This window comes from Gopherus evgoodei, chromosome 1, assembly GCF_007399415.2.
Source record: "Gopherus evgoodei ecotype Sinaloan lineage chromosome 1, rGopEvg1_v1.p, whole genome shotgun sequence".
NCBI lineage: Eukaryota > Metazoa > Chordata > Testudines > Testudinidae > Gopherus > Gopherus evgoodei.
The window spans coordinates 68035358-68050494 of NC_044322.1; positions in this window are offsets into that span (position 1 = coordinate 68035358).

The window sequence follows — 15137 nt, forward strand, 5'->3', positions numbered from 1 at the left end:
TTCAAGACCCCAATGTTCATGACAGAAAACTCAAAAATAAACAAATTGTTTAGGCTGAGAATGCAAATGTTTATTTGGATTATAAAGCTAAATAACCCTTCTCCCAGGTGAAATTGGCAGCAACAAAAGGCTGAGTTCAGTATCAATATCCTTGTGACAGGCTGGAGCTGCTCTAACCCTCCTGCAAGGGATGATTCTAGGACTCATTGACAATTGGGCCATAATGTCCTGACACTGGGGCAACGTCCATCAACTTTGGCCATCAGGCCGCACTGCCCTGACACTGAGGTGACTTCTACGGTCTTTGGCCATTGGGTAACACTGCCCTGACTAAGAGGGGTGATTGCATGGAGATAGGCCATTAGGTCACACTGTGCAGCCCACAGAGAGGCGAGCATGCAAACTTGAGAGTGGTGAGGTTCTGACATCCCTTCCCCACCCCAAAGAGACAGTAAGGAGCCAGACCAGTCACCACTGGTGAAGAATGTGGGCAACAATGAGGGCTTGAAAAAAAGGACCCAGACACCCAAGATTGAGCCAGAGAAGCTTCTGAAATGGCTGCCGGACAAACAACAGCAGCAGGCAGCACAACAGCAGCAGTAGCAAGCACAGTTGCTCCACAGCTAGCAGCGCAAAAGCAACTGAAGGTGGAACAGCAGCAAGAACAGCAGCAGCAGCTGATTTGGGAGCTGGCAGCCCAACAGCAAGCAAACCAGGCTATTCAAGCAGATGTCAGTTTTGCTAAGACACATACCAAGTCCTCCCCCAGGTTCGGCTGGGGGTGGGGGCTGGAGATGATCTACAAGGACTACCAGTGCACCTCACAAAGATGGGGCCTGGGGACAACCCCAAGGACTTTCGAGTGGGTTGCAACCACTGTCCAATGGCCCACCGCACACTGGGCCACTATTTTAGCCCCTTACTTAAGTGGCCCAGCTCAATTTGCATATTGCAACCTCAATCCACAGGAGGCATTAGACTACTCGAAGGTCAAGCAGCCATCTTGGAGCAAACAGGTGTCAACCTCAAGACTTGCCACCAGCGACTCCGCCAAGAACAGTACCTGCCGGGGGCCAGACCATGAGCTGTGGCACAGTGAATCCATGACCTCTGTTGGAGGTGGCTAGAACCAGAATGCTGGATGAGTGTTCAAGTAGCCTAGGCTGTGGCCCTAGAGAAATTCCTCCAGACCCTACCTACCGGGGGGCAGGGGAGCGGACTGGGTACAGTAGCACCACCCAAGGACCTTCACCAATGCCACCTCTCTAGTGGAGGATTGCATAGCAGCAGAGGGACAGGAGAAGACCAGCCCCAAATTGAGAAACTCAGGTGAACAGAACCTGAGGGGTGCGCAAGGTAGAGGGGAGGAACCCCTGTTTGTACTCCCAGCCTTTGGGGACCCTGCCAACCCTCAGTGCAAGAGACCCAACAGGGGAAACCTCACACAGGGCAAAAATGACTTGTTAGAAACACAAAGCACCCTACCTAGAGAAGGAAAGCGAGACTGGTGTTACTAGTGTGGACAAATAGGCCATTGCTGGAGGGAGTGCCCATACATGGATTGTATTTATGGACAGGTTTGGGCCACTGGTCTGTGCCCAGAAGTGGGAGCTGGATAAGATTATTGTACCAGTGAAAGTGGACAGGGCATCTACTGTAGTCTTGGTGGACTCAGAATGAAGCCGGACAGTCATCTGGGCTGGGCTGGTAGAACCCACTGGCCTCACTGGGGCCCCCATATGCCTGCAATGTATTCATGGGGATATTAAATCCTACCCTACCATCTGGGTGCAGCTTGAGGTTGCTCACATAAACTCTTGCATCAGAGGCCTAGTCTGAGGCCTGAAGCCAGAACCAAAGTACTTCCAGGCGTTGCTAAGCAAAATCTGGGCTGTGAGCCAGAGGCAGGCCTCACTCACAGAAGTGGCGAGAAGAGGAACTTGTTCCAAGATGACATCAGGACACTCCACAGACATAGCAAGGAACAGGCAGGTGCATCTTAAAGACAGGACAGCATGATCAAAGGGGAAAGAGCACCCTAATGAGCCAAGAGGCTGTACCTCAATGCGTCAGGAGGGATGAGTAATCTGTCCTGTAACTTTATAAAAGTAGATCCTGGAGTGCGTATCTTTGTTCAGCCTAGGGGGCAGTGGAAAGTCCCGCCACTGACTGAGCTGGTCCATTGCCACGGGGCACATATTCGTAATATGTCCTTCAGAGTCTATAGGAAACTATTACTGTGCTTCATTTGACAATAAAACTGTCTCGGGTTCCTTCGTACCTTATTAGAGTCTGTGGTCTTTGAGTGTTCTCTAGGGGTTTGATGTGTCAACTATCTGTGCAGAGCCGGGGCAGCCCGCAGAGGGAACTGTTATCATCATCATGCATGCAGCCAACTGTTATCATCATCAAACAAGAGCAGAGCACCACACCGGTAGCTACTGACAACACCGTGCTAAGAAAGTTCCTGGAAGACAAACTTCGGCACTGGGATAAGTTGCTCCCTGTGCGAGAGATGTCATAAGCTTCCACAGAGTTCTCCCCATTCCAACTTCTGTGTGGGAGAAAAGCCTGGGGAATCTTAGATCTCCTCTGAGAAATGTGGGAAGAACAGGAGACCTGGGTCAGAGTATCCGTTCAAGATATCCTCCACCTACGGGAGCAGCTCCGAAAGTTGGAGGCCTGGGCACAAGAGAATCTGGTGCAGCCCCAATGTACTCAAGAGGTTCAGTATAATAAGGGGGAAAAGATGAGGAGTTTTGAGCCTGGGGACCACATCCTCTTGTTACCTTCCTCCAAGTCTAAGTTGTTAGCAAAGTGGCAAAGCCGCTTGAGGTGAGCAGACAAAGAGACCTGTGGACTACAAAGTTTTGTTGTTGAGGCTAAGGAAAGACACTCAGGTCTACCATGTGAACCTCCTCAAGGCCTGGAGAGACAGGGAAGACCTGATGTACCCTCCAGAACCCAAATTAGGGCCATTGATCAGCAAACCGGCAGAACCACTAGTGGCAGGCATAGGCCAGGAGCTCGGCCCTGTACAGCATTAACAGGCATGACAGTTGATATCAGCCTTCCCCAAAGTCTTGTCAGCCCATCCAGAGAAGATCATGTTGACCAGCCATCATATTGCCACCATTCCCGGCCACAAAATGAGGGACAATTACTGCCCGCTCTCCAAGAAGATGTGGGAGACCGTATGGAAAGAGCTCAAGGTGATGTTAGCCCTGGGAGTAGTCGAAGAGTCAAGAAGCGAATGGCGGAGCCCAATAGTACTAGTTCCTAAGCCGAATGGACAGTCAGGTTCTGCACTGATTTCCGTAAGGTGAACGCGGTCTCTCGATTTGGTGCCTATCTCTTGCTCAGGGTGGATGAGCTGCTGGAGCGACTAGGCAAGGCAGAATTAATCTCCACCCTACAGCTGACTAAGGGATATTGGTAGATCCCTTTGACACCCACCTCCAGAGAAAAGACAGCTTTTCCAACACCATTCAGCCTCTAACAATTCACAATGATGCCTTTTGGGTTGCATGAGGCCTCAGCTACCTTCCAACCTCTCATGAAACAAATGTTGAGCCCCCACAGTTCATACGCCACAGCATACATCGATGACATCGTCATTTACAGTGCCAATTGAGAGGAACACCTCCAGCACTGCGCCAATGTGCTATGAACTCTGATCAAGGCAGGCCTCACTGCAAATCCACCCAAATGTCACTTGGGATATATAGTGGGCTGGGGGAAACTATGCCCTTTAGTAGATAAGGGGGAACCTTTGAAGAACTACCCTACCTCCATGACAAAAAGGCAAGTATAGCAGTTCTTGTGGCTCACCGGATACTATCGATAATTTGTACTTAACTTTGCTATGCTTGCTGCCCCCCTGACAGACCTGATGAGAAATTCCCAGCTATGAAAGGTATAGTGGTAGGAAGACTGTGAGAATGCCTTCTGTGCTTTGTGGGAATGGTTGACCCAAGAGCCAATATTGGCACAGCCCAACTTCACAAAATCCTTTATCCTCCAGACCGACACCTCAGAGTAGGGCTGGAAGCTGTGCTGTCACAAGAAGTAGGGGGAGAAAAACACCCCGTTTTATACCTAAACTGCAAGCTGTTCCCCCAAGAAACCTGGTATTCCACCATAGAGAGGGAGGCCCCTGCAGTTAAATGGGCAGTTGAAGCCCTGAGGTACTACCTATTGGGGAACACCTTCTACTTTGTGACTGACCATGCACCCCTCAGATGGATTAATAGCATGAAGGAAATAAATGCACAGGTAATGCAGTGGTACCTGTTCCTTTAGCCCCATTCCTTCCACGTGTTACATTGGCCAGGAAAGGCCCATGGGAATGCAGACTTCTTTTCCCAAGTCGGGGAAGAGGAAGGGAGGGAACGGTCAATTGTCAGCCGACCTCAATGGTCATCTTAAGGGAAAGGGTGTGTGACGGTGAGTGCACTGGCACCACAGGGGTTAACCTTCCTTCCTAGCAGAGGAAGCCATGCCCCTGAGGCTCTGCTGGGTGTGCTCCAGCTGGAGAACATGTATAAAAGCCTGCAGAGCTACTTAGTCTGGGCTGACCACCGGAGGGGAAGGAGGCACACCGCACACTCCTGAAAAGGGACAGCCTGCGCTCCAAGACCCAGAAACCAGCCAGACTGGGATGCACCCCTACACCAGAAGGAATACATCACAGAAGGGGAAGAGACCGGAGGACCCCCAGACACGGAGGACCTGGAGGTTAAGGTAGGAAGTGACCCAGGGGAACTTTAGAAGAAAATGGTGTTAGAGCCACACTGAGTCTCGATGTGTTTCGGGCTGATGCCTGCTGAGCTGGCGACAAGAGAATTTGCCACTACCAGGACCCTGGGTCGGGACCCGGTGGAGAGGGAGGGCCTGGGTCTCCGTACCCCGCAGTCATCTTTCCCCTTGAATCATATGTACTTCAACTGCTAGGCTGCTCTAACCCTCCTGTGAGGGGTGATTCTATGTACTCTGGCCATTGGGCTTCACTATCCTGATTGCTGGGGTGATTTGCATGGAATTTGGCTATCGGTCCACACTGCCTTGAAGCTGGGGCAACTTCTATTGACTTTGGCCATTGGGCCGAACTGACCTGATTCTGGGGTGACTTCAATAAACTCTGGTCGTTTGGCTGCATCATGCTGACTAAGAACATAAGAACATAAGAACGGCCGTACTGGGTCAGACCAAAGGTCAATTCAGCCTAGTATCCTGTCTACCAACAGTGGCCAATGCCAGGTGCCCCAGAGGGAGTGAAGCCTAACAGGTAATGATCAAGTTATCTTTCCTCTGCCATCCATCTCCATCCTCTGACAAACAGAGGCTAGGGACACCATTCCTTACCCATCCTGGCTAATAGCCATTAATGGACTTAACCTCCATGCATTTATCTAGTTCTCTTTTAAACCTTGCTATAGTCCTAGCCTCCTCAGGCAAGAAGTTCCACAGGTTGACTGTGGGCTGTGTGAAGAAGAACTTCCTTTTATTTGTTTTAAATCTGCTACCCATTAATTTCATTTGGTGGCCCCTAGTTCTTATATGATGAGAACAAGTAAATAACTTTTCCTTATTCACTTTCTCCACACCACTCATGATTTTATATACCTCTATAATATCCCCCTTTAGTATCCTCTCTTTCAATCTGAAAAGTCCCAGCCTCTTTAATCTCTCCTTATATGGGACCCATTCCAAACCCCTAATAATTTTTGTTGCCCTTCTTTGAAATTTTTCCAATGCCGGTATATAATTTTTTGAGATGAGAAGACAACATTTGTAAGCAGTATTCAAGTTGTGGGCATACCATCGATTCATAGAAGGGCAATAAGATATTCTCCATCTTATTCTGTATCCCTTTCTTAATGATCCCCAAAAACCTGTTTGCTTTTTTAACTGCTGCTGCACAGTACGTGGACATCTTCAGAGAACCATCCATGATGACTCCAAGAATACTTTCCTGATTAGTTGTAGCTAAATTAGCCACCATCACATTGTATGTACAGTTTGGGTTACTCTTTCCAATGCGCATTACTTTACATTTATCCACATTATGTTTCATTTGCCATTTTGTTGCCCAATCACTTAGTTTTATGAGATCTCCCTGAAGTTCTTCAGAGGGGTGATTGCATGGAGAGAGACCATTAGGCTGCACCGTGCCACCCACAGAGAGCCAAGCACACAAACTTGGGAGTGGCAAGGTTCTGACACACACCCCACCCCAAAGGGGCAGTAAGGTGCCAGACCTACCACAATCCTCTTAACATTAGAAAAGTGAATTGGCTTGAGTCCGCACCCAGTAATCTCAGAAAGCTAAACAAAACCCCTGGACACCTCTAAAAGGCAATATTTTCCCACTCTTAAACACAGAACTTTTAATAAAAGAGAAATTGAACCAAGCATATAGTGTGAACTCCTGAAGTATTGTAACATTTCGTAAAGTCTAAACACATTCTTATTATTCTAATATCTATTTTAACAATACTAACACACAGGAGAGCCAGATTGGTTTTCAGTTATGCATTTGTTACTGTTCAGTGAGGCCTTGTCATGTATTGGCATCTGGTCTGCTAGCATCACAGTGACAAATAGGGATGTATTTTGGCACTAAAGATTCTCAGTATATTCTCCTCTCTGTTGCTTTGCCATGCTTTCCCATCTAGCACAAAGGGTGCATATATCTGTAGAAGACCAAATTAAAACTCTTTAACATTGCACATCTAAGAAAAAAAAAACAAAGTCAAACACCTGCTGATAAGTTAACTGCTTTTCACGAAGAAAGCAGTGCTTGTTGCACATGCTGAAGAGGAGATCCAGCAACTTTGCTATAGCTTTGTGATAGTTTCAAATGAATTTGGACTATCCATTAGTCTAAAGAAGACAACAATTATGTCACACAGTGCATTGACTACACCAGATGTTTTAACTGCACGTTCTTCCTTGTAGAATACCTGGAAGGAAATAAAAAATGCTACCTTCCTGCCTTCATTCTCTGGGAAATTCAGAGAACTAACTCCCTTCGTCTCCCATCTGTCTTTGTCTTTCCAGCCACGGCTCCTATGTCTATGGTCCTAGCTCTTAATAGGATTCAGACACTTGGAAATTTTGTAAATTCTTCTAAGCACCCATATGCATCTTTAGGCATGTAATAACCTTTGAAAATCTGGCCCTAAGTTCTTACTCTCACATATGATTTGACAGTCCAGGGTTAAGAAGTATGTTTATGACCCACTTAAATTATTCAGCTTGTCTTTACAAATAAACTTTTTTTTTTAAATGCAGTTATATAAGTAGTTTCATAGTTCAGGAGCCTGAGACAATCTATCTGATCTCAAGGATTGTCCCAGACATTTAATTATACCAATTTATTTCACTTTATCTGCTCAATGGGCCTGAATGTCTACTTTTCTACACCTTGTGTAGTCATTTGTATGTGTGAGAATGATTTGATAGTGGATACCAAATGCTATTATTCTATTGTGGTAGCATTTGACACTCACTTTGCACACACGCAAATGATGCAAGACAGCATAAAATCAGGTCTGCATTCTTCATGACATTGCTCAAGATGATTTCTTTATTTGTTTATCCAGCTCTGCGCAAAGATCATAGTTTAATATTGAAAAATACCGTGTTAAAATATAAACCTAATTAATAAAGACTATAGGCTACTTGGGCAAATCTATCTATCTATCTCAGGATTTATATTGCTGGCTATCACTGTAGTAATATCTGAGTGTCTTCCACCTAAAATGGATAGCAACTCCAAAGTCCATAGCGGACTACAAGGAGTGTCTGTCACTGTTCCCATTTCAAGTTGAAAGCTCTACTTGAGATAGGGTTTTTTGTTTTGAATTTTTTAGATTGTATTAATTATTTAAATGATTAGGGTTTTTTTAGGTAGTAGAGGGGGTCAATAGTATGCCATTTTTATGATGGAGAGGAGTTTTCAGAACAGAAAGTTTTGCAGCATTTTCTAGGAACCTGAATTCACCTCAACTACTCTGGAAGTTTGTTCCAAAGCTGGAACCATGTTAGTTATATTTCACTTACATGTTAGTTATCAAAGCACTCATCATGCAATCTGATCTCTGTGGATGGACCCCTGCAACCATATGGAATATTATGGAAACCACAGGGCCTCCCAACAAGGGAAAAGGTCCAATAGTGTGGATCAGTTTGAAGGATCAGGCCCAAATGTGCAAATTCTTTTTAACTTGATGATAGTCATCAAATAAAAAATAGACTTTTACCTTAGTCAGTATGGGAAGGGGAAAAAAAGTCACTCAAATATGTCATTTTCAATTCTAGACTTTCTGCTGAAAGTCTTAGAAAGCCATGAAAAAAGCTATCACATTTCCATCCAGCTACCTTGGCAAATTGAAAATCTATGACATTCCCTCAGAGAGAGTTTAGCAAATAAATACAAGCCTTTTCCTTTGTTCTATCAGAATAGCTTGGCTTTATTATTATCATACATAATCTTCAGGCATGCAATAAATCAGTTGAGCTGTCTTTGAGATCATTGTATCCACGTCAGAGCTTCTGTCCTCAGGTTTTCAATCCAGGCTTGTGTAGTTTCTTACATGGATGAATAAGGTTCATGGCTGGATGCATTGTGTATTCATCAGTTTCCAAAGCACTCCTTCTCTACACAAGGCTATGATTTCAATGTTCGGTATTTTAAGATGTGAATACCAGAGCAGCATAACTAAAATTATTGGATCTGGTTTATTCATCGAATTTATTTTTTCATAACAATACATGTAGAAATTACAGCAAAATTAACTTGAGATTATAATGAACCTTAAAAAATAGGAAATTGCTTCTCAGTTAATGAAGTGTTTGAATACTGATCACTTAGGACTATTTAGCTTGCCAATATTATACCATTCTTATGTTCATTGTAGCATATTGTGATGAAGAAATATTAAATTGATGCACCTCAATTATACTTTGCTCAGTTTAGTTGCCCACTGCAAAATCCATATATGTAAATTATATCTATCTATTTGGCAACTCATTACTTTGGCTTGCTTGCTGAGCACTTCATTTACTGCACTTGCTAGAATTCCAAATCTTCAGAACTCTGAATCTTTGTTTAATTAGTCATTTCTGTTTTTATTTTATCTTATTTTTTTAATAAAGCTTTTTTTTTTCACAAATAATGCTGGGAAACAAGATGATTTCCTGTTCCAATTTGTAAATTAAAATTATGAACATTTACAGATATTTTTTTAAAAGAGTCATACAAGTAATCTGAATGTCTTTGTTTTAAATGGAAACCTGTTAGCAATAAGCAATCCTTTTTGATGAATTCATAGCTTTAATATTTAGGGTACAGCTATTGGGCTCAGTTGAAGGACATACCAGAATTCTGCTTGATGCAGCACCTGAGTGGCTGCCTGGAGGTTGGTTTAGCCCTTGGGTACAGTCAGAGCAGCCACAGAGTCACTGCAATACCCATGTCTCTCATCCCAAGGTCAGAGATCCTGGCATGTCTCCCCTGCTAAGACTTGTGAGGGTGAAGTTGACTTGGAAATCTCCTTATGGCACAGGTTTTCTGATTAATGAAGTAGCTTAAAAGTGGTCATAGAAGACCTTTGAATTGAGTTAATAAATTAGAATTCCATAAGCTATATGTGGTTCTGCTAATAAATAGAACAGTATCACAAAATTAAGTACCAGCAGCATCGTGCAAAACATAAATAAAACTAGAATCCTGCCATTTGTGCTGTTTACATAGAAAAGGCAAAGAATCTTTTTTTCCCGTTATTATTTTCTCTTATTTCATATTGATGTAAGAAGAGGAACTGTATGTGGGTGAGTGACTGTAGACGTCATAGAAGAAGTGATGATTATACTTCCTTTTAACTCCCTTAACCATCCATGTGTACACTTTACTGTCTGCTTTTCATTGTCTTTTAAAATAGCCTTTAAACATGAATAGTTACATTTTAACTTACCTGTGGTATACCACTGGTTAAGATGGTGAGTATTTAATGCTCTCATTCAGTATTCAACCTGTTGGAACTAACAAGTGATAGTTAATGGCAAGATAAATCAAATTCTGAATTTGCTCTCAAGTTCAAATTGTTTTATATCTGGTAATATCTTCAGTGTCTTTCCCCCAATATTTCTTATTGAAAAATAGCACATTCAAGAGGTGGTACTGAATTATTCAGTATTCTTTGAACTTTATAGTGTGTGTATAGAGTTTCAAGCCAGACACTCACTTAAAATGTGTATTGTATATAATTTCTATTCACAAGTTTTTAGATATTCCTGACTTAGACAGTGTTTTAGACATTCCTGATTCCAAATCAGCAAAACACTTGAGCATGTGCTCAACTTTGTGTACAAAAGTATATGTGTTGTACCACTGAGGAGGTCCAAAGCTTCCGAATGCCAAATAAGCAACTGTAGCCTCACATCTATAGCCGCCTTTACAAGCACTTTACTCTTTCTCTATCGAGGGACAATAGTTTGGTGATATACACAGACATGGGTCCACTGATTCCACCTCAAGTCATCCCCGACTCTAAATCCTTGGGAATCCCAGAGAATACAAATCTTCTGTGCAAGGATTTCTGAAATTCTAACTTCCTCACCCTCTGTGTCTGGAAACAGCCTTATTTCTTCTGTGTCTGGGATCCTCCACACCCTGGATGTTGAGTGACTGGATTTTACCATTAATAATAGAGTGGCACATTACCCTCTAATCTCCTGCCCACCAGTCCTACAGCGCTAGCATGCCTTAACATCATAACTGGAAGTTGGTCACTCAGTTGAAAAGGTCACTGCATTTGAATATCAACATGGGTTGATGGACAATAGATCTGTCTAACTTGATCTTCTTTTTTTTTAATGAGATTTCAAGTTTAGTTGATAAAGGTAATAATGTTGAGACAATATACTTAGACCACGTACCATGATAGATTAAAATATAGACCAATATACATTTAACGTGACACATTAAAATGGATAATTTATAGACTGTACCTGAGAAAGTATTGGATTCTTGGAGGACTTTTGTTGGTTTTCTAGATAATTTTGTTCAGATGTTGTAAGGACGGATTTGTTTTATAAGCTAATAAATATTTGCAAGTAAAGTTTGTTGTGTCTCACAATGGTATCTTCTGTGGAAAGCTAACGGATGGGATAAAAAAGAAGAGAAAATTAAAAGACTATCTCTCTCCCTCATTCTAGTTCACAAGAAATTGCAAAGATGCAGAGGGAAAATTTCAGCAGAAATTATTTAAAAGAATCCTTGTCAACATATATCAGAGTGTGGGATTTGGGGAGGGTTTGGCCATTTTTCTCTGAAAAAAAGTGTGTGTGGGGGAGAGATTCCACGCAAAAAATGGTTACTACTCCAGCTACACTCAACACAAACCACAAAAAAGCTCTTTGAAAAATAAGGTGAGTCCTAAAGGTTATCAAACATGTTTTGTGGGATCAGTGGAAGAAATATGTTCCAGAATGTTCTTTGTCAAGAATGTTCAGCACTCTATAATTGGATATCTGCATCTATAGACTGTTAGCTCAGATGCCCCTCTGAGATCACTTATTTCAGTTGCTTATGGGGCAACAGAGAAGCGATACCTCTGATTACCAGTGCCCATGGTAAATACAGCAAAGCTTTATACATCAAATTCAACACCTAAAATTGCACCTGAAGAAAGGGAAAGTTAGAAACAGGATAGAAAGTATCAAGACTGAAATTGTCAAGCAAATGAATGTTCATTATTTCATATTTAAATGAAGCCAAATGCCTTCTTTTCCATTAGGAGTTCTCATCAATCTTATCCATAAGTGGAACAAATCTCTCTCTTTTTACAAGCCACAGTGGGAAAGATATGTCATAGGACATAGGAACCTTCAGAACTGAAGTGGCAAAACTGTCTGAAACTTCTTCCTAGAATGATATCATTTTTCTATACCCTCCTGTGGTGACGCAACAACTCACTGCTGCAGCGCCTCTTGATGGTTGTCCAGGGAATTAGCTTTTCAGCCTCCAGAGCATCCTCTGCAGGCTGGTGTCTCACCTGACACTGGCTCCATGTCCTTCCCAGACCCGGGTGCCCTTCACCCAGGGGTTCTGCCCACCACAGTACCCTCTCACTCTGGGTCTCCTCTGCCATGGGAAACCTCCACCCCATATTCCCACCTTGCCTCAGTGGCTACTGCCAGTCATCGTCTATCCCCCACTCTCTGGGACAGACTGCAGTCTGTAAACCACTCATCATTGGCAAGGGGGGGTTGGACAAACTGCTTCTGTCTATTCCTTGGCTGCCCCACTGCAGCCTTAGTACCCTTATATGGGCCCTTAACTCAACCTCAGCCTGGGGCTTTGCTAGGCTGGAGCCCCTCAGCTCCTTGTGCTCTTCCCCAACACTGCTCCACACTAAGTACCCTCCTCAGCTTCCCAGGCAGCCAGGTCCTTCTGTCTCTGAGAAGCTGGAGATGGTGTCTTCAGCTTCTGGCCCACAGCCCTCTTATAAGGGTCAGCTAGTCCCTGATTAAGCTAAGCACAGCTGTGGCTGCTTTCACAATCAGCCTAGCTTTCCCCAGCGGTAGCCATCTCCAGCTGCTTTAACTCCTCCGGGCAGGAGTGGGTGGCCACTCCGCTACACCTCCCCATGCTTTTAATGTACAGATATCCCTCCACTCATCCTGTCCTCACACACAAGGGCATTCAACTTAACTTAATTGAAAAATTCCTCACAGTAAAAAGGGTCTGTGTCAATGAAACGGACCTTCCTTGCAGAAGTGGGCACTTATCTCTATTTAGATAAAAATGTCAGCTCTATAGTGTGATCCCAAAACGTATTTCTAAACAGCAAAAATACAATTTCAAACCCCAATGCTAGATATTTAAATGTAACATTATAGATAATATTTAAACATAACATGCACACAGCCAATTAATAAATATGTAAAATATGACTTGGAAACATTTTTGAACACATATGTACGTTGTACACGTTTTTTCATTCTTTCATAGTATAACATGTCTTTTCATGTCAAAAATAAATCTCTGTATGTTTATAATCTTGTCTCTGGCTACATGACAGGAATAAGTGGAAATAATAGATGTGACAACAATAAATGGAATGGCATGAATATGGTTAAGTACCTCAAGTTTAGTCAAGTATACCACAAGACAAATTACATTAGTTTAACTTTATAATTCATCTATAAAGTGATATTCAAATTAACTTTACAGTGTACCTTTGAGAGAGCAGCAAAGTGAAGTAGTTTGGAAAGTGTTCACACTTGGCTGTCTAGAGTAATTTTGTTCTAATCTTTGTTGCCTTTTCTTCTTTGAGGATCGTGAAAGAAAGGCTCTGAGCTAGTCAAGTGAAAATGACAGACACAAAATTGATTTAATATTTACTGTGTAGTACTGTTGTGATAAGAAATTTAAAACAAGATTACATTTGCTAACTAATGTATATACTACAAAGAGTTGTTGGTTTGTTGGATTACATTTTTATGAACTTTATTTTCAAAAATTTATATAATTTTCACAATCTTTTTAAAACTCTTGTGCTTCCAACACACTAGTGTATATGTATAGAATATTAACATTTGTAATGCCTCAAAACAACCCCAGCTCCATGTAGGCCAAACTGGTGGTAAGGGAAAAATTCCTCCCCCACGCTCCCAAAAAGGAGCACCTAGTACAATTGCCACAGCAGGTCTTGACCAAACCTGGTATTTCACCATCTAAAGGGAAGAGAGGGTAGGTGCTGCCTCAGCTTGTCCGATGAAAAAGGGTTTCATACACAGCCTGCCTTTTTTAAACACTTCTGCCCATCTTGTTCTCAGCATCATCATGCTGGCCCCTTGTCCCCTTTTGCAGCCGTTTGACCTCTCCCTTCCTCCCACAACCATAAATCATGGTTCCCTTCATTCATCCAACCAGACAAATCATCCCTGTCCCACACTGAAACGTACAGTGCGGTCATTTCCACTACCTAGGCTGGGAAGCATACGGGCTGGGAGGATGTCACTGCACCCATGTGAAGCCCTATTGACTTTAATAAAACTCAGTGCTGGCATTTGAGGCTGTCCACATGTATCAGATTGTAGGACGGGACAATAAGCCAATAAACAAGAGACAGGCAAATAAAAATGTAGGCTTAATGTTTGGCATTGCTCTCTGTCCTCAGGGTTTGAGCCAAAATATAGTGAAATCACAATACAGACACTCCCCGAATTACGTAAACCCGACGTATGCAAATCCGAGTTTACGGAAAAAGTTCCGTAAGCTAGAAATAGCAGCTTTTTGTGCGTGTGTGTGTAATGGTTGGAGATACATTTCTGACTTTCACAAAATTCAAGTTACTCAAGACTTTCCAAAAGGAATGTTTGTGTAAGTCGGGGACCATCTGTAGTGAAAGGAAGCGTCTGACAGGTAATCCTGAGATATTAATTTAATTTAGGTGTTCTGTAGAATCTCCCAAATCAGTTCCAAGATGAAACCTTTTTTTCATTGACTGTTTTTTTTTCAGGGTGCTTTATCCATTTGTGTAATATGGAAATTTTATCAAATGAAAAAATACTTTGGCTTATACATTTTCATTACAGAACTGAAGTAATTAATGTCATTTATACTTCATACAACAAAATAAGTGGGAAACTCATTTTGCAAGCAAAAAATCTAATATATGATCAGAAACTAATTAGAAATAAAGTATTTCTTCCAGGAGAAATTCTGTATTTTAGTGATTCAGCTTCCTAGTTTGGGGGGGTTTTTTTAAACCCAGAGTGCTAAATTAAGATGTCTTTAAAATATTTTATGCCAAGGTGCCATTCAATGGATTATATTAATGTAAAAATAAAAATGATTTACAAAGGAAAGTGTTTCAAAAGTTTAATAACCTCTATTTAAAAAGTAGAGTCACTTTTATTGCTTTAATCTATTTCAGCGTTAAGGCACCTACTGCAATTACTTATATGGCACATCTCAGTGACTCTTCAAATAATGTCACTAGGGCCTTAAAAATATTTAAAATGGTCAAAGGACATGAAAAAAACAGAGTAGCAGGGTTACAAAAGCCCTATGTCTAAAGGATAAAACCCTGATGGGATTTCACATTGAATGGGAGATGACC